The sequence below is a fragment of the Tenrec ecaudatus genome, chromosome 6 (assembly GCF_050624435.1).
Source record: "Tenrec ecaudatus isolate mTenEca1 chromosome 6, mTenEca1.hap1, whole genome shotgun sequence".
Classification (NCBI taxonomy): Eukaryota; Metazoa; Chordata; class Mammalia; order Afrosoricida; family Tenrecidae; genus Tenrec; species Tenrec ecaudatus.
The window spans coordinates 20234019-20252123 of NC_134535.1; the positions used below are offsets into that span (position 1 = coordinate 20234019).

An 18105-nucleotide genomic window follows, 5' to 3' on the forward strand; every position below is an offset into this window, starting at 1 on the left:
AGTGCTTGAGCTATGGGCTTGGTGCATGTCCCGTCCACACCCACATGGGAAAACAGCAGGGACTAACAGAGTCACCTTCTTCTTTGGGGCTGATGGTCACCAAGCACAAGATAGCTTGTCACGACTGAAGACTTGGAGAAGGCTCAAGTTATTTAGGATTTGGCTTTCCATACCACACCCAAGGTCCCATGGCCTCTGCTGAGTAGGCTGAGCAAGTACTCAGGATATAAACTATGTCAGGATGGACTTCCTCTCTTGGGGGTCAAAGCCACATCTGTTCCCTTCTGTCTCTCTGAAAAGTGCACAACATTTAGGCCACTACTGCTCCGGTCCCCACCCTTTCCACCCTCGGATCACCGGGCAAATGGCCACTTGCCTTTTGGTGGAGCGCCTGATCCCTGATCATACTGAGTATATCTCAGAGTTGTGCAAAGTGTTAGGGAGTTTCCCAACATTCCTCAGAGACATTATCACTTCCAGTCCCACTCTCCTTCCTACACCCTCACATAGTCAGAAACTAAGGCCCTGGCCTCTGTGAATTTCCCCAAGAGATGCAATGCACAGTGGGGAACCAACTCAAGTGTCCGTGGGGAAAGTTACCGTAGTGTAAGACGTATTCCTAAATGCATCTAGCGAGACCCCGACGACCCAGGCCAGGACACTTTCTTTTGCGGGCACATCATGGAAGCTTTTGACCCTGGGCTGTTCCAAGTCAGGAGTGAAGGTAACCAATATTGGTCAAGGTCAGCTTTGATTTGGGGATAGAATCCAAATGGGGACCTGATTATGCCTGTTAACCATGCATGCTCTTGGAGATTCCCTTGTTCACAGGTTTGGTTTATGTTATTCTTATTCCTCAAAAGGCTGAAATTTGAACAGCCAAGGAGACAATGTTATCAAAGAAAAGAAGGTTTTGTATTGAATCGCCAGTCATTAAGTCTAGCAATCCTCCTATTGTAGGAAGGGCTTTTATTATGTCCTCTACAGGAGATGGGGTGATAGGAAGGGTTTCCAATGAGTTATTGGGAAAATTGAATGAAAAGATAATAGAATTTTCCCACAAATGTTTCCCAGCCGTCTCATGTTAATAATTTTTGTGAACTCTAAATGATATTGTGTAGTTTTAAAACGTATGACTTGCTAGTTACGTAAATATATATTTACTGTAGAAAATGGTAAAGTATAAAACATTATAAAGAAGCACCCCAAAATTACACATGATTCTTCAATCCAGAGTTAACTATTATTAATAATTTCACAAATAATTTTGTTCGTTTCAGGCCTTTTTCTTTACATAAATAATATTCTTAATGAATAAAGACTAATCTTGATTTATATTACTTTTCTCCTTAACAAAAGCAAGGAACCTAGAACTCAAACTTCATTTATCTCCCAACAGCATGCCTGGTACTATGGTGTGCTTAATTTCTCTAGAAATATTTTTTAAACTTCACCAGACATGATTGGTTTTGCTATATGCTCAATTATTCATTTTTTATAATATTCAGTGAGATTAACTCACATATTTAGCTGTTTTTAGGGCTCGTTGTTATTCTTACATTTTCAACTTTCTCCTGTCAAGCATAATACAGTTTAGAATATTTTTTAGCAGTGCAATTTTGTTGGTCCAAATATTCTCAGTTTAAGAATGAAAGGTACTTTCTTCCATTTTTACTTCCTATCTTTTTATTGTTTTCCATCCCCGGTCGGTGAGGTTACCATTTTACGATTCCACTGTGTTCTCACTTCCATTGTTGCCATCAGGAAGTCAGCTGCCTATTTCCTTCTTTGAAGGAAATATATTTTAAATTTTTTTGGTTGTTTTCTGTCACGCCTAGGTGTGACTTTCTTTTCTAAAATTACAATGGGCAGTTTGAATCTGTATATTAGTGTTGCATCACTTTTTGGAGAATTCTTAGCCATACTTCTCCAATTATTGTTTCTGTCTCATTTTCCCTCCCTCATTCCTGTCCAGAACTCCAATTAAACACATGTTTGGCTTTGTCCTCTGGCTCATCTTTTCTCATTTGCAGTTTCATTTCCTTTCCTAAGTGACACTGGCAGTGTCATGCGTTAGGCATTGGTCTGCTAACCACCAGGTTGGTGGTTCTATGTGACACAGTCTGTGTTGCATCTCTTACCTCTGATCGCTTTCATACCAATGATTGTTTGTGGTCTGTAAATCTCCCAAGATATCTATGGCACGCTAAACCCTTTTGTAATCCCTTCTTAGTTGTTTTCTAAAAGTTTAAGTATCTGGGTGAACATTTAAAAGGGAGAGTTTCTGATGTGGAGGCAGAGGAAGGAGAGGGGCATGAGTATATTATACTAGGGAGGTCTAAGATCAGTATCTAGATTAGTGGTTCTCAAGCTGTGTGTCGCAGCCTCTTTGGGGGTTGAATGACCCTTTCACAGGGGTCACCCAATTCAAAACTGTAGCAAAATTTCAGTTATGGAGAAGCAACAAAAATAATTTTGGGTTGGGGGGGGGGTCACCACAACAGGAGGAACTGTAGGAAAGAGTCGTGGCGTTAGGAAGTTTAGAACCACTGATTTAGAGGGGAAAGGGAGACTTGCCTATTTTCTGGTTAGTATGACTATCAATTAAGAGTGGATTTCAGCTAACAAGGCCTCAGAGTTCATAGGTGTTCTGTATTGAATTTTGCCCATTCCTGTGTGGGCATTGAATTCCTGTATGCTTCTGTACCTGGGAATATAATTTGTTTGGAAATAAGGCTCTTATTTTGTTGATGAAGTTATACCAGAGTAGGGCGGAATCGAAACCTAATCCCCTCTGAGTGGGGTGTTACAAAGAAAAGAGGAGACACACGGGGGGGGAGGAACCATGCAACGAAGAAGCCAAATGCATCTATAAGCAGTAGCAGAATGCCAAGAATTGCCAACAGCCATCAAAAGGCAGGAGAGAGGCCCACATAAGCAAATGGCATGATTAAGATTCTGATTTGCTGTGAGGAATACACAGAATCACTGTATCAAAAAGAACTGGTGCATGTTACCACCATTTCAAGAGGTAGTGGATACTTAAGAACTGATCGCATTGAAGGAAGGGGTCTGAGCTGCGCAGAAGACATTGGCTAAAATCAAGGCTCTGGGAATTGATAAGCTTCCAAATTGAGAAACTTCCACACACACCTCCGATATTGGAAGTGCTTGCTCAGCTGCGCTAAGAAATCATCGAACATTATCATTAGCATTACGTCCAAGACAAGTGTTACCGGAGAACATTAAAAACCCGTTACAGCAGTACAGTGACGAGGTATTGCTAGAAATCCAACGGGAAGGGGGGAGAGGATGATGGGGCAAGGGATATCATTGCTAATGTCAGTAGATGTGGACTAAAAGCAGGGAATAAAAAGAAAGACCTTTATCTGTGTTTTATTGACTTGGCGAAGGCATTGGACTATGTGGGTCAGAACAGACCACAGATCACCTAGCGAAGAATGGAACTTTCAGACCATTTCATTGTGTTCATGTAACATCTAAACACAGACTAACAGGCAGTTCTTTGACCAGAACAAGAGGATACTGCCTGGTTTAAAATTTGGAAAGGTATGTGTCTGGGTTGCATATTTTCAACATACTTATTCAATTTGTATGCTGAGCAAGTGATTCAAAAAGCTGGGCTGCATGAAGGTGGCCTCAGGACTGGAGGAAGGCTCCTTCACAACTTGTGATACACAGGTGACATAACCTTGCTTGCCAAACGCAAGGAGGATTTGAAGTGCTCACTGATAGAGACTGAAGGCGACAAACCTCAGTGTGGATGAGATGTGAACGTGAAAGAGAAATCCTCACAATGGTGTCGACAAATGACAACATGATAAAGGGAGAAAATATTGAAGATGTCAAGGAGTCCCTTTTACTTGAATTCACATGAATACCTCTGGAGCCCGCCGTCAAGAAATTACACGACACATTCCTTTACAGACTCACTGCCTTCGGGTTGATGCCGACTCAGGCTCTGCAGGACAGGGAAGAGTTGCCCCTGTGACTTAGAAGCAAGGATGGCAAGACTTCGTCTCATGTAATTTGGACATGCTACCAAGAGGAACCAGTCCCTGGAGGAGGACGTTACGCTTGTTAAAGGGGAGGGAACGGGAAGAAGAGGAACCCCCTCAAAGACATGGATTGACACACGGCAGCGGCTGCAATAAGCTCAAGCAAAGCAAGGCTTGTGCGGGCAAAGCAGGACTGGGCTGTATGTTATTCTGTTGAATGTAGGTTCACGGAGGCACGACCAACTTGATATTACCAAACCCCAGCGACAAAAATATTCTGATTTGGACATTCGTCATCCAGAACTTATGATAAAATAAAGTTCTGCCCTTTAAAACCACCTACGGTGTGGTCTTTTTAATAGCATGTTAAAGAAACTAAAACTCTGAGCTCTTTGTGGAAGAATTCTGGATTAGATTAGTAATGCCTGCCTTGGGATGGGGAGGGAGACAGAGCGGTACTGAGACTATATCTTTTCCAACTCCAGCTCAGAAGATCTTATATTTCTTAGCCAGGAATCCGAAGATGTAACATCAAGGGGCCTTCCACACACTTCCTGCAGACAGACACATGTGTTGTTTTTGTGGTAATTCCTGTTTGTTTGTTTTTAAGTTCGTTTCCTTGACTGATGGTGTGAACCTTTCTCTTTTCCTGGAACTTCATATGCATTTCAGAGGGAAGCTACAGGAGGCTGCATCGAGCACTGCTAGTTAGATCCCATCTTACAGTAGGAAACACTGTGTTCTGATGGGTGAAAGCTCGGAGCTGTCTGAGGTCTAATTTTGGCACCGCCTCTTCAGAGCCATCTGGTTTTCTGAAGAGCTGGTCTCTGCTTAGATCCCCAACCTCACCTCCCAGTGCTCCCTCCTCCTTGTGGAGAAAGTGGGAGAGAGAAATACTGAATGACCACACAGAAGTGTTTCAATGAGACAAAGCTGACAAGGACTTGTTACCTAGAATATATGAGGTTGGTTTAGAAAGCAACATAGAAAGTCTGAAACTCCAAAATGGGGGGCTATGAATTTGAACATAAAGCACAAGATGAACCCTAAAGGTGAAGGGTAGGACCAAGAGATGTCCCAAGTTGCTAAAAAATTAGATAAATGCTAATGTAAAGCAATGCCCATTTTACATTATTCATGAATCAGATGGGCAAAATGGACTAGATGACAGGAAGATGGCAAGACAGTCTCACCTGAGGAGTAGGATGGCTATCCTAATTGCACCTGAGGCACGGGGTAGTGAGAGAAAGAGAGATGGGCATGCAGAGATGGGGAGCAGGAGCAAGCCTGGCATTTGGTAAATGGGCACCAATTACATAAATAAACATTTAATTGCATGAGTATATTTCTTCTGTCTTGCCTAATGGAAATATCTATTCCCATAGCAGTAGGGATGGAATCCCAGCTTGAGACTGGAAGTCAATTAGCCCGTATTAATTCCCATCCCCAGTGCCCAGGATTTCCACCCAACAGCTGCTTTTTGCATTGTGAGACACGCAGGCATGTGGGCTGCCTGGATCCATGTGTTTGCTCCCTCCTGTAGCGCTCCCTTTCCACGGAAGGAGGGAGAGAGCCTGTAGGGGCCGTGGGCTAGCCTCACATGCTTTCTGTTTCATGTTTCACCCGAAACATGAGTGCGCTCCTTCACAGGCCACTTAACATGTATTGCAGACGTTGCCTTGGACAAATGGCCTCTTCTCTTTCCTCTTGGCACCCAAAGCCTGAAGGATCTGCAGGCCTGGAGATGCTGCATTGCCACGTGGTTGAAGATGGAGCATCTCTTGTTGCACCACATGACATGAAGCGGAGCAGCATGGCCTGACCCACAGCAGTGTCTCACAGCACAGGTGGGTCTGCCATGGGATCGGTAAGGATGCACATCTGGAGGAGCTAACATCTGCATGACCATACCCATGAAATCATCTTGTCATCAGCCGGGGCTGGGACCTTGGGTCATTTCTTTTCATCCGAACTCCTTTCATTTCACTTCTTATATTTCAGCTTTTTTTCCCCTCCCTATAAATGAATGAGGGGATGATTGTAGCAGGAATAGGGGTTGGGGTTGCTCCTGAGTCCCATCTCATCTTCCAGACTCATCATTACCAGCAAAGGCAATATGAAATTAAAACAGAGGCTTGGCTGTTCGCTGTCCCAAGCAGAAATCTAAGACTATAATACATAAAACACAGCCTTCTACAAAAATAAAAATCTGTGCAAAGCCACAGAGCTCAGAATAGCCTTTGGTTCTTCTGCTAAGCTTTTTTTCCCCCTCTCTGCCAGATCTTACCCTAGAGAGAACTCACACCATTCTTGCTACTGCTTCTCCAAATGGAAAAAGGGAAATGAAAAGGCAGGCACTAAAAGGAAGCTAGGCTGGTGTTCTAAGAACAGAAGAACACAAAGGTTGAGAAAATTGAGGGGCGGGGGCGGGGGAGGGCTCAAATAGGAAAAGGTAGAATTCAAGAGGGAGAAGATTGGCCAATGCCAGTGGCACCAGGGTGGCCGGCTGACACGACACATCTCAGATCACACCACACTGCACTCCAGCAACGCTGAACTTTGGTCGAAAATAGAACTCATGAAGAGAAGTTGGAAGGAACTTTCAGGGGATTGTTTTCTAAATATCTCTTTTCTCCCAACAGATGGATTGCCAATATTTTGCTCTGAGCAACAGAAGGTCCAAATGTTATTGGGTGTTTACACAAACCTTCCAAGCCCCCAGTGTGTACAAAAATGGATTGGGAATATCCAAGAACAGTTTGTCTTTGTCATGGAATTTCAACTTTTCCACTTTTGCTTAACTTGGGGGCCAGGGGCGCTGCAGCACAGAGGAAGCCAGATGATGCTGGGACTCACGTGCCATTGGAAGGAAGCTCTTCTGGGTAGAAAGATGGGCCTTCGAGTGCTCACAGACATAGGAGGGGAGTGGGTTTCAGGAGTGGTGTCCTGATGGTTGAATGTCTCGATCCACAGCAGACTGTTTTAAATATTTGAGGAGATAACGAATGCTGATCCCTTAGTGCAGCACCGGGAAATTTAACAGGCAGCCCATCACTGCTGGCTATTATTTTAATAATACAATCATTATTCCATCGGCCGGGAACACATATGGTCCCTACACAATACCAGTTAATACGGCCTATCCAATTTTCATAACAAAACTTAATGCCTGGCTTGTCTAAAAGCCATCCAGAGAGCTGCCCCGATCTGTAACAGTGATGATTTGTTGGTCCTGGTTGCTAGCTGAGTTCCTGATGAACTCAGATACAGCAGGATAAAATGTTGCCTGAGGTGTTTTGTGATCCCTGGTATGCCCAGTGTAGTCTCTGTAGTTTGAGTGCCTTCCAACCTAAGGGGTCAGTCTTCCAGCATCTGTGGGACAGCGTCTTGTGGTGATTCACAGAATTTTCACACAAAATGGATGGGCACAGTGGCTGCATCAAGGGGCTCAAACATAAGGACAGTGCGGGCAGTGTTTCATTCTCTGTTACATATGGCGTCTCTATGACTCAGAACCACCTAGATGGCTCCTAGCAACATGTTTCTGAACTAGATCGCCAGACCTTTCTTCCTAGGTCCTAGAATGCCTCCATCTGGAAGTGTCATTAAAACCTGCCCACCGTGGTTGACCCTTCTAGTATTTGAAACACACCCACACGATGCCGTACAGCTCGCAGCAACACACAAGCCACTGCAGTGCTGCAATCTGACAGACTGGTGGCAAGTACTAATTATATTTTCATGATTGCTTTTAGGTTTAGGAATATAGTCTCAGGCTTCTAGGGGGAATCAGGCACATTCATTCATAAAAGAGAATTTGGAACATGTGGCAAGATATTCTGCTAGGTTGAGAGATGAGGCTGGGGACTGAGGCCAGAGGATGATGAGAAACTTAAGACTGAGAATCTCACAGGGCAGAAAACATCTGGACCAAATCCAGCTCTACTGAATTGGAAATACTGATGTGGGATCCAGGACGAGCATTTTAACAATGTTTTCAGATGATTGTAAAGCCTAGCCAATGTTTTAGCCGCACAGGCGAGCCAAGTGCACAAGAGTGTGAGGGACTCTTCTAGAATAGCTTCCCAATGCCCTCTAGCCAGCTCCCTTCTTCAACGGTCAGAGTCCAGCTGCCACTTTGTAAAACACAACTGTGCCTCAGGACCAGACACGTGGTCCAGGTGTGGGCATGAACCTTGGCTGCTGAAGTGGGCACAGAGACTTTGCGCTGGGCATCTTCTACCCACCCAGTGGCCTGGAGTGGCCAGGGGATATGGGACCGAGACCGGCGAGATGGCGTTGATGCAAGGAGAAGGGGTGAAATGATCATCTGAGTGGATCCCACACATTTAGAGTCGCCAGGGTCATTGATCCCCCTGGCATTCGGTTGATTGAGAAATTCTTTATTATAAAATTTTAACAAATGAACGGTTGCTATTAAACCAATTCTGAGGCATGATGAAACTGTGTACGTCAGGGTATGCAACGACTGATTTCTTGGAAGTAGATTGACAGGTCTTTGTTCTGAGACTTCCCTGTGTGCACTTGAACTCCCCATCTTTCTGGCAGCAGCCAACAATCCCTTGCACCATTCAGGGTCTCCTCGCCATAAAGAGTTATTTCCATGCCGCCCTAGCTGGAAGTGGCCGCCTCAGTTATGTGCAGTGAGAGGCAGGCACGCTTCATCCTCAGAGACACAGCGGCAGTGCGTGTTGTGAAGCCTCAGCCGGAGCCTGGAACACACAGCTCTGCTGCTAACGGACTAGCTAGTGTGTTCTTTCCAAAACGGGTGTCTCAGAACCAGAACGAGGGGAACTAGTGGGATGTCAGAAGAAACATGCAAGTCAGTGCAAGAGCTACTCCTGGTCAAGTACGGTCAGCCGTGCCTGGATTACTAACAAAGCTACATTGGTATCTTTTCTAGGAAACTTCTCATGTGCGCGGTGATTCTTCGGGGGGTTGGGGGGCATTACAGAAGGCAGTCTTTCCCAAATGGATTTGATGAGGGCAATGCTTCTTCATCCCCAAAAAGCACATCTCAGGCTGGTGTTTGACGCAATAGGAACTGATTTATGTATCCCTCTGCTTCTTCCTTCAATCCACATCTAGTAGGGAAGCAAAAAGAAGAACAATTTTACAAAATGGTATGGTAAGTATGTTGGTATTAGTAATGACTAAAGTGATTAAAAAAATACAAAGCAAAGATAACACTTGGAGATCCAAAGCGCACCTGACCCGAACCAAGGTATATTCTGTGGCCTCACGGGCAGGGGCAAGGGGCGCAAAGACTAAGGGAGGACAAAGAAGAACAGATGGCTTTGAAGGACGGTGCTGTGGAGGATTCGGAAGATTCCATGGACTGCATGGGAAGGACTGAGCCTCTCTGAGAGAAGGTACATACAGTCGGAAGCAGGGCGCTGTCTCATGTGCTTTGGATGCCATCGGGAGGGACTAGTTCTTGAAGAAGGACATCATGCTTGGGAAAGCAGAAGGGCAGAGAAAGGGAGGCACCGCCTCAAACAGATGGACTGGCACACGAACTACAACGACGGATGCAAACACAGCAAGGATTGTGATGCTGAGACAGGAGCAGGCAAAGTTTTGTGCTATGTACACAGGTTACTATGTGTTGGGACCAACTCACAAGGTACCTGACCATAACACCCTTTATAGAAACAAACGTCAACGTTGTTCTCCCGGAGGTCCCCTGGTGGTTTCAGTTAGCAGCTGAGCACAAATCACTGAGTCAAGAGTCGTCTTGGAAATAGGTTCCCATGACCTCTTACCCTGGGTTTACTCGAACCACCAATCTTTGGTTAGCAACTAGGTGCATTAACCACTGGTGCTTCCCTGGGATTCTCTATGCATTGCCTTTGAGTTGATTTGGATTCATAAGCAACGTTGTAGGACAGATTAGAACTGACTCAGATGGTCTCTAAGGCTGTGCATCTTTGACTGGCAGATTTCCTCATCTCTTCCCCACAGGACACTTGAATCATCAACCTTTGGGTTAGCCGTCCTTCACTTGACCCCCAGGGTCACCAGGGTTCCCCTCCATAGGACTCCAGCGCTAACAAAGTCACACTGAGCTGTTCCATGTAAAGTGGATTTGGAAGAGCATTTCCTGGTCAGTGTCCACAGTAAACACAGATGCACATACAACTCCCTCTCCTCTCACTGGCCACCCTGCTGAGCATGCTGTGATCATCTTTCTCTTAGATGGGAGGGCTGGCCCGGGCTCGAAGTTCTGGATTCCATAAGCTGCTCTCTGGGACAGAAATGTGTTATTTTTCCCTTTAGTCTTCTTCTGTTTTCATTTTTCACTGTTTTCCTACCTGATAGGGTTTCTCTCAGCTTCTGTTTTCGCGATGCCAACACCACCAAGGGACAACTGAAAAGCGCCCTCAGAAAACCATGAAGATTGTCTTGTGTCGAGACACGAAGCCCAAGGGCTATTCTGACTCAGCCTTCTCCCCCTTCACCCCGTGGTTTTGGCATCCTAGAAAGTCAGGTGCTGAGGGCCAGCAGTAGCACCTAGAAAGGATCATTGGTACAATCAATACATTGTCACCATCTTTGTTTTGCTTTTACCACCCATGGTCTCTCTCCTAGATGATTTTGATAGTGAAAAAAATGCAGAACAAGGATAACCTTTGCTAATTATCACACTCAAGTTCCAGGCATGGTGCTGGGTATCTTACTTATGGTACCTCATTTATGATTCATCGTAATCCTAAAAATTAAGTACTATATCTCAATTTATAATCACCAACAACAATATTGTTGTTGGGTCCAATTGAATCAGTTCTGTCTCGTAGGGCCCCATGGAACGTAGTAGAACTGCCCCATTGTGTTTCCAGTGCTATAAAATTTATGGAGCCAGTCACCAGGTCTACACTTAATCGTTTCACCATTAGGATGACACCTCACAACAATAACAATCAATACTAATGGAAAATATGTTACAAGCTCTCATTATATGCTGTGCACTGGTCTAAGATCATTGGATGTTTCGCTTTATTTGATTTTTACAATAACAGTGAGATAGGTGATATTTGGTTGGTGACATAAAAGTTAAACTCACAAGTTAGACTTCTGAGTTCATATCCGAGTCTTGTGTCACTTAGTTGCTCTGTAGCTTTGGGCAAGATACTTAAACTGTCTGAGGTTCAAGAAAATGATGACACAGTTGATGGTCATAAACACATAATCGGTAAGGTTATTGTAAAAGTCACATAGATAAAGCATGCGGAGGAGAGGCACTGAGGCTGGCCCCAGATATGGAAACACTAAGTACTACCAGTCAATTGCAACACATAGCAACCCTCTAGGAAAGAGGAGGAAAGTCTCACAGGGTTTGCAAGACTGAGATCTTTACAGAAACACACTGCCACATCTTTCTCCCATTAGCAACTGGTGGATTTGAACCAATGATCTATCCATTGGCAACTGAGCACTTACTCAGTAAGTAGCTGCTCCGCTAGGGCTCCTTGCCACACACATTTCATTGCTGTTATCAGTTGCCATCAAGTTGGTTCTGACTCGCAGTGACCCAGAGGCAACATTAAACCTACCCAGTCCTGGGCCATTCTCCTCAGGTTGAGTCCATTGTTGCAGCCACTGTATCAGTCAACCCAGTTGAGGGGCTTCCTCTTCCCATGGACCCTCCATACTACCAAGCTTGATGCTCTTCTACAGAGACTAATCCCTCCTGACAGCAGGTCCAAAGAACATGTAGCAAAATTTTGCCATCTGTAATTCTAAGGAATCTTCTGGCTATACTTCCTCCAAGACTGATTTGCTCATTCTTCCGGCAGGATACTACACTTTCAATATTCTTTGGTGGCCCCATAATTACGGTAAAATGCACCGGTTCTTCAATCTTCCTTATTCATTGTCCTGCGTTCCCATGCAGATGAGGTGATGGGAAATGCTATAACGTCTCAGTATTCAAAATCATAGTTTCGCGTTTTTCAATGCTTAAAAAGATTGTTGGCATCTGATTTGCCCAATGCATGATGTCATTTGATTTTGCTGACTTCCATGGGGATACATTGTGGATCCAAGTAAAATGAGATCCTTGACAACGTCAGTGGTTTCTCTGTTTCTCATGATGTCCTACGCCTTACTGGTTTGGTAATGAGGACTTTCATTTTCTTTACGTTGAGATATAATCCATTTTGAAGGCTGCAGTCTTTGACCATCAGTAAGAGCTTCAAATCTTCTCTTTCACCAAGTGAGGTTGTGTCATCTGCATGTTACAAATTTATTAATTTATTTATTAATGAGCCTTCCTCCAGTCCTTCTTCATCTAGTACAGGTTCACGGATCATTTGTTAAGCATACAGATTAAATAGTGTGGTGAAAGAATACAATCTTGACACACATCTTTCCTGACTTTAAACCATGTAGAATCCCCTTATTCCGTCAGAGTAAATGTTCTTTGCAATGTGATTCATAATTTACTATGATACACAGTTGAATGTCATGTATAGTCAATGAAACACAGGTAAATGTCCTTCAGGATGTGGTATACTGATTACAAAAGATTCTCTGGCAATACATTCTTCTTTTTAAAAAATCATTTTATTGGGGGGCTCTTACAGGTCTTATAACAATCCATATATCCACTGTATCCATCACATTTGTGCATATGTTGCCATCATCATTTTCTAAACACTTTCTTTCTACTTGAGCTCTTGGTATCAGCTCCTCCTTTTTCCCTCCCTCCCACCCTCACGAAACCTTGAAACATTATCAATTATTATTATTTTCACATCTTACACCACCCACTGACTGCCTTCATCCGTGTTTGTTGTTCATCCTCCCTGGTTTGTGTGTGTGTGTGTGTGTGTGTGTGTGTGTGTGTTATACATCTATGACTGTGATTGGTTCCTCCTTTCTCCCCTACCCCCAATATACCCCTTACCCTCAGAGTATCAATACTCCCATTATTGTTCCTAAGGGGTTTGCCTGTCCTCTTATCTGTACCAGTGTGCATGCTCTGGTCTAGGTGGATTTGTAAAGTAGGACTGGGGCGATGATAGTGTGTTGGGGGCATGGAAGGAAGCATTAAAGAGCTAGAGGAATGGTGTGTGTTTCATCAGTGCTATACTGAACTCTGGTTGGCTTGTCCCTTCCTTGTGGCCTTTCTGTGAGGGGTGTCCAATGGGCAATGCCTTCTCGCAGCCATGCCCCTGGCAAGTAGCTTCGCAGCTTCTTTCATTAGGAATTGGAACCTGTTTCCTCTCTCTTTGCATCTGGGCTGGCTGTGGGATTTTCTTCGACCAATCGAGGTGGCGAATGTGATAGAGTTCCAGTTACAAGCATAGACCTTAGGAGGCCTTGGACCCTTTTTATTGCTTTCTTGGAACCATAACATTGCCATAGGAACAAGCCTGTCCTAGCCTACTGGAGAATCTGGAGAAGTACATGCAGGAAAGCCCAGCCATCCTAGTCAAACATGCCAATTTCCAAGCGAATCCAACCACAGTGACTGCCTATAGATAAGTGACCGAGTCGAGGCTAGAAGAAAAGCCCAGCTGAGCAATAGCAAGGGATCTTTATCTTATGCTGCTGAGTTTGGGGGAGATTTGTTACACAGCATTACTATGGTAATAACAGATGCAAAGTGAAATGGGATCAAATTTTCAGTGGAAGCATTCTATAAATATTAAAGAATAATAAATGTTTTTCTTCTCACTACAAGGAAAGTGTTTTGTTCTGTTGTCATGAAGAACAGTTCATTTATCAGATGATAAATCTTAGGGTTAAATTTGAAGCTGGTTTCTCTGTATTCAATTACTAAATTTTGACTTACAGGACAATGAAGTTTGCTGACTTTCCATTGAGCCTGCAGCTATCATGTGAGGATTTTAATTTGTATATAACTTACAGCATTTGCATGATGCCAGCATCCTCTGCCACCTGTCATTCAGATTGTGGCAGCACACACAGTAGCTCACATGAAACACTTGGTAGAGTATTTCTAAGTCCCACTGAAGGTGTCTACCACTGTCAATCATCAAACTGTCGTGGTTTGTTTACGGCTGTCATATTGGAAGCTAAGTCCCTAGTATTGCAACTGCTACCAGTACCACCCAAAGTGAATAGGTTGTAGGGAGCGTGAAGAAAGAAAAGGCTGTCCATTTCTGAAAGAGTAGCCACTGAAAGCCTTATGACAATCAGTGGAATAATGTCCGGCATGATGTCAGAAAATCGGCACTATGGCGCATAAGGCACTCAAAATACAAGTCGGAAGAGTAACCTGCTCACAATGATGTGGGAGGAGTGAGGTTCTTGGTACCTTTGTTTGATGATGGGACAAACTTTAAATAAGATGAAAGAGTTGCTGGCATCCATTCACAATTGGAATGTGGAGTGTATGAAAATTGGAAGTCATCAGGAATGAAGTGGAATACATCAAGATCAGTATCTTTGGCATGAGTGAGCTGAAAGGAACCGGTATTGGCCATTTCGAATCAGAAAACCATGTGGCTTCCCATGCAAGGAATGACAATTCAGGGGGAATATTTTCCCATTCATGAACAAAAAAGAACACTCAAAGATCTGTCTTGAAGTAGATAGACAATGCTGTCTGTGATAGGTTAATAAAGAAATGCTTACAAAGAAGTCCAATTAATAAGACTAATCTTCAAATTTACACATCAAACACTGAAGTCGGTGATGAAGAAACTGAAGAATTCTAACAATTTCTCCTCGCCACTTGTCTTTCAGTTTGCTGTAATGTGCTGGCTTGCATGTTGCTGTGGTGCTGGAAATGATGCCACTGGTTCGAGAACATCCCCAGAACAGATTTGACTCCGGAACGTTCACGGGAGCAGAGCGGAGGTGCTGCCAGATGACAGCAAGGCCATCACATGGGAAGAAAGCAGACTGTCATTAAAAGGACGGGAATGAAAGAAAAGGCCAAAGCCATTGTCAGAAGAGATGCTGACGCTTGCTCTTGAGTGTAAAGGAGTAAAGAGAGCAGAAAAACGCAAAGGGCAGCTCAAGAAGACAAAGCAAAGGATGACAATGAAATGTGCAAAAAAGAAGAACATGCGTGGCATCATGCAAGCTGAAAACGCTGACAAACAAACAACAACAAAAACCCAAGCCTCGTGTCGCAGTCCTGGAAGAGTCTGCGGGTAAAATGTTGAGCAATGCAGGAAGCATCGAAAGAAGATGGAAGAAATACACTGTACCGCAAAGAACTGGTCACTGGATGGTACTGAAGGAAGCAATCCAAGCTACACTGAAGCATGAGCAGGAAACAAGGCTCTAGGAATTGACAGAATATGAGCTGAAATTTTCAACAAGCTGGTGAAGTGCTGGCGGCACTCACTTCCCTATGCCAAGAAATCTGGGACACATTCCTGGCCAACTGTCTGCAAAAGATCCGTATTTGTACCCATCCCAAAGAACGAGGATTAACCGAATGCAAAAATTATTGAACATTTTCTTTAATATCAAATGCAAGTAAAGTTTTCTGATGGTCATTCCACAATGGTTGTAGCAGGACATTGACAAGGAGCTGCAAGAATCTGAAACTGGATTTTAAAAGATGTGGAAAGAGAAATATCCTTACTGGGATCAGATGGATCTTGGTTGAAAGCAGAGGCTACCAGAAAGATGCGTACCTGTGTTTTACCGACTAGGCAAAGGCATTTGACTGTGTGGATCACCAAATACCAGAGACGGCTTTGAAACGAATGGGAATTCTATAACATTTCCTTGTTATAGCATTGCGTGGACCAGGAGGCACTCAATTGGAGCAGAACAAGAGAATCCTGCATGGCTTAAAATCAGGAAAGGTGTGCATCAGAGTTGCAACTTTTTGCCATACTTCTTCATTCTGGATGCTGAGTAAAACATTCAATAAACTGGATGCTGTGAAGAAAAGCATAGCATTAAGATTAGAGGAAGGACTGCTAACAGCCTCAGATATGCAGATGACACAGCCTTGATGCTGAAAGAGAGGAAGACTTGAAGCACTTGCTTTTGAAGATCAAAGACTTCAATCTTCAGTATCATTGGCAAGTCCGTGTGAAGAAAACCCAAATCCTCACAACTGGGCCAATAGGTAAAATCATTACAAAGAGAGAAGCTTGAAAATGTCAAGACTTTTATCTTGCTTGGATCCACAGTCAACGCTCAATGAAATAGCAGTCTGGTGCATGCGACCTCGTTAAAGTGTTGAAGAGCACAGATGTTCCTTTGAGGGCGAAGGTGTGCCTGACGTGGTATTTTGAGTCACCCCGCGTGCATGTGCAAGTTGGACCCTGAAAAAGGAAGACAGAAGATGAATCGATGCATGTGAATTACGGTGCTGACAGAGAATGGGGAGGATACCGTGGACTTCCAGAAGAACAGAGATCTGTCTTGGAAGAAGTACAATCAGAATGCTCCTGGGAAGTGCGGATGGTGAGACTTGGTCTCACGTACTTTGGCCGTGCTCTTAGGAGAGAACGATCCTTGGAGAATTTCCAGGGAGAAAGATGCCATGCTTGGTGAAGTGGAGAGACAGCAAACAATGTATAAGGCCCTTGAAGACATGGATTGGCGCGGTGGCTGCTACTGCGAGCTCACATGTAACAACAATTGTGTGGATGGCGCAGGACCAGGCAGTGTTCCATGCAGCTCCACCTAGGATGGCTACGATTCAACATCGGCTTCATGGTCCCCTAGCAACAACCCACATCTTTGGTCTGAAGTCGATCAAATGTGTGATAGAGATGCATTTTGATATGTAATGGGATTTGGAATGCAAAAGAGACAGGAGTTATAAAATATGTACTGGTGGTTTTTTAAAAAGCTGGAGATAGCCGGAAAGAAGACCAGGGGCTACTTCACTGCAAATGCCTTGTTTCAGCAACATAAGTGATACACATGGACAGTGCTGGGCAGAACACACAGGAATCAAGTGGACTCCAGGAGGGATGAAACGATGGAGAAACTCAATACCAACAGTCAAAATGAGGTCAGATGTGGAAGCAAATATCACACTCTTTTTTGTGTACTAAATAAAAGCTACCCAGCACGACAGGTATATTCTTAAAATCCTAATGTAATACTGATACTATTTTTATTAAAAATACTAACCATTACATAACAGTGAGCCATAAAACCCAAACCCTCTGCCACTGAGTTGATTCTGCCTCATCATTACCCTACAGGAGCTGGTAGAGCTGCCCCTGTGGGTTTGCTGAGCATGCAGCTCTTCACGGGAGCAGAAAGCCACGTCTTTCTCCTGAGGAGTGGCTGGTAGATCAGAACTGCCGACCTTGTTAGCAATCCAACGTGTAACCCACTACACCAGGGGTCCTCAAACTTTTAAAACAGGGGGCCAGTTCACTGTCCCTCAGACTCGTTGGAGGGCTGGACTATAGTTTTTAAAAAAAAACTATGAACAAATTCCTATGCACATTACACATATCTTATTTTGAAGTAAAAAAACAAACGGGGCAAAACCACCCGGCGGGCCAGATAAATGTCCTCGGCGTGCCGCATGTGGCCCGCGGGCCGTAGTTTGAGAACGCCTGCACTACAGCATCAGGGTCCCATATGAGCGATAGTGCACATTTATCATCATATCAGTGCTTTGTGCGTAGATATGTATGTTGTTGTTGTTAGGTGCTACTGAGTGGGTTCTGACCCACAGTAACTTTATGCACAACAGGAGGAAACACTGTTCACTCCTGCACCATCCTCACAATTGCTCCTGGGCCCCAGCCCATGGATACAGCCACCGTGCCAATCCATCTCCTTGGGGACCTTCTCTTTTGCTGTCCCTCTAGTGTGCCATGCACGATGTCCTTCTCCAGGCCATGGTCTCTCCTGACAACATGTCCAAGTCCGTGAGACAACGTCTCACCCTCCTTACCGCTGAGGAGCACGCGGGACATACTTCTTCCAAAACAGCTTGGTTGGTTCTTTTAGTCGTCCATGGTACTTCAATAGTCTTCTCCAACATCCCAATTCAAAAGCATCAGTTCTTCGGTCCTCTTATATGTGTATATATATTTTAATTATGGGTGTCCTATTACCATGTCCACTCAACAAATTAAAAAGTAGAGGCACAGAG

At 44.1% G+C, this 18105-nt stretch overlaps 2 long non-coding RNA genes across 8 annotated transcripts in view; one reads left to right on the forward strand and one right to left on the reverse strand.

Annotated features, from left to right (window-relative positions):
• Window positions 1-507: 507 nt before the first annotated feature.
• LOC142449819 (uncharacterized) lies at window positions 508-17306 on the forward strand. Its single transcript, XR_012784889.1, has 3 exons — window positions 508-724; window positions 5691-5866; window positions 14757-17306. It is a non-coding gene; the product is annotated as an uncharacterized LOC142449819 (long non-coding RNA).
• The window catches only part of LOC142449818 (uncharacterized), a 101289-nt gene continuing 91562 nt past the window's right edge, over window positions 8379-18105 (reverse strand). For 4 of the 7 annotated variants that reach the window (XR_012784880.1, XR_012784881.1, XR_012784879.1 and 1 more), the window contains 2 exons: window positions 10355-10553; window positions 8379-9124 (listed from right to left, as the gene is read on the reverse strand). This is a non-coding gene — a long non-coding RNA (uncharacterized LOC142449818). The remainder of the gene's footprint in view (window positions 9125-10354; window positions 10554-18105) is intronic. The other 3 variants (XR_012784888.1, XR_012784887.1, XR_012784883.1) reach the window with 1 other exon arrangement.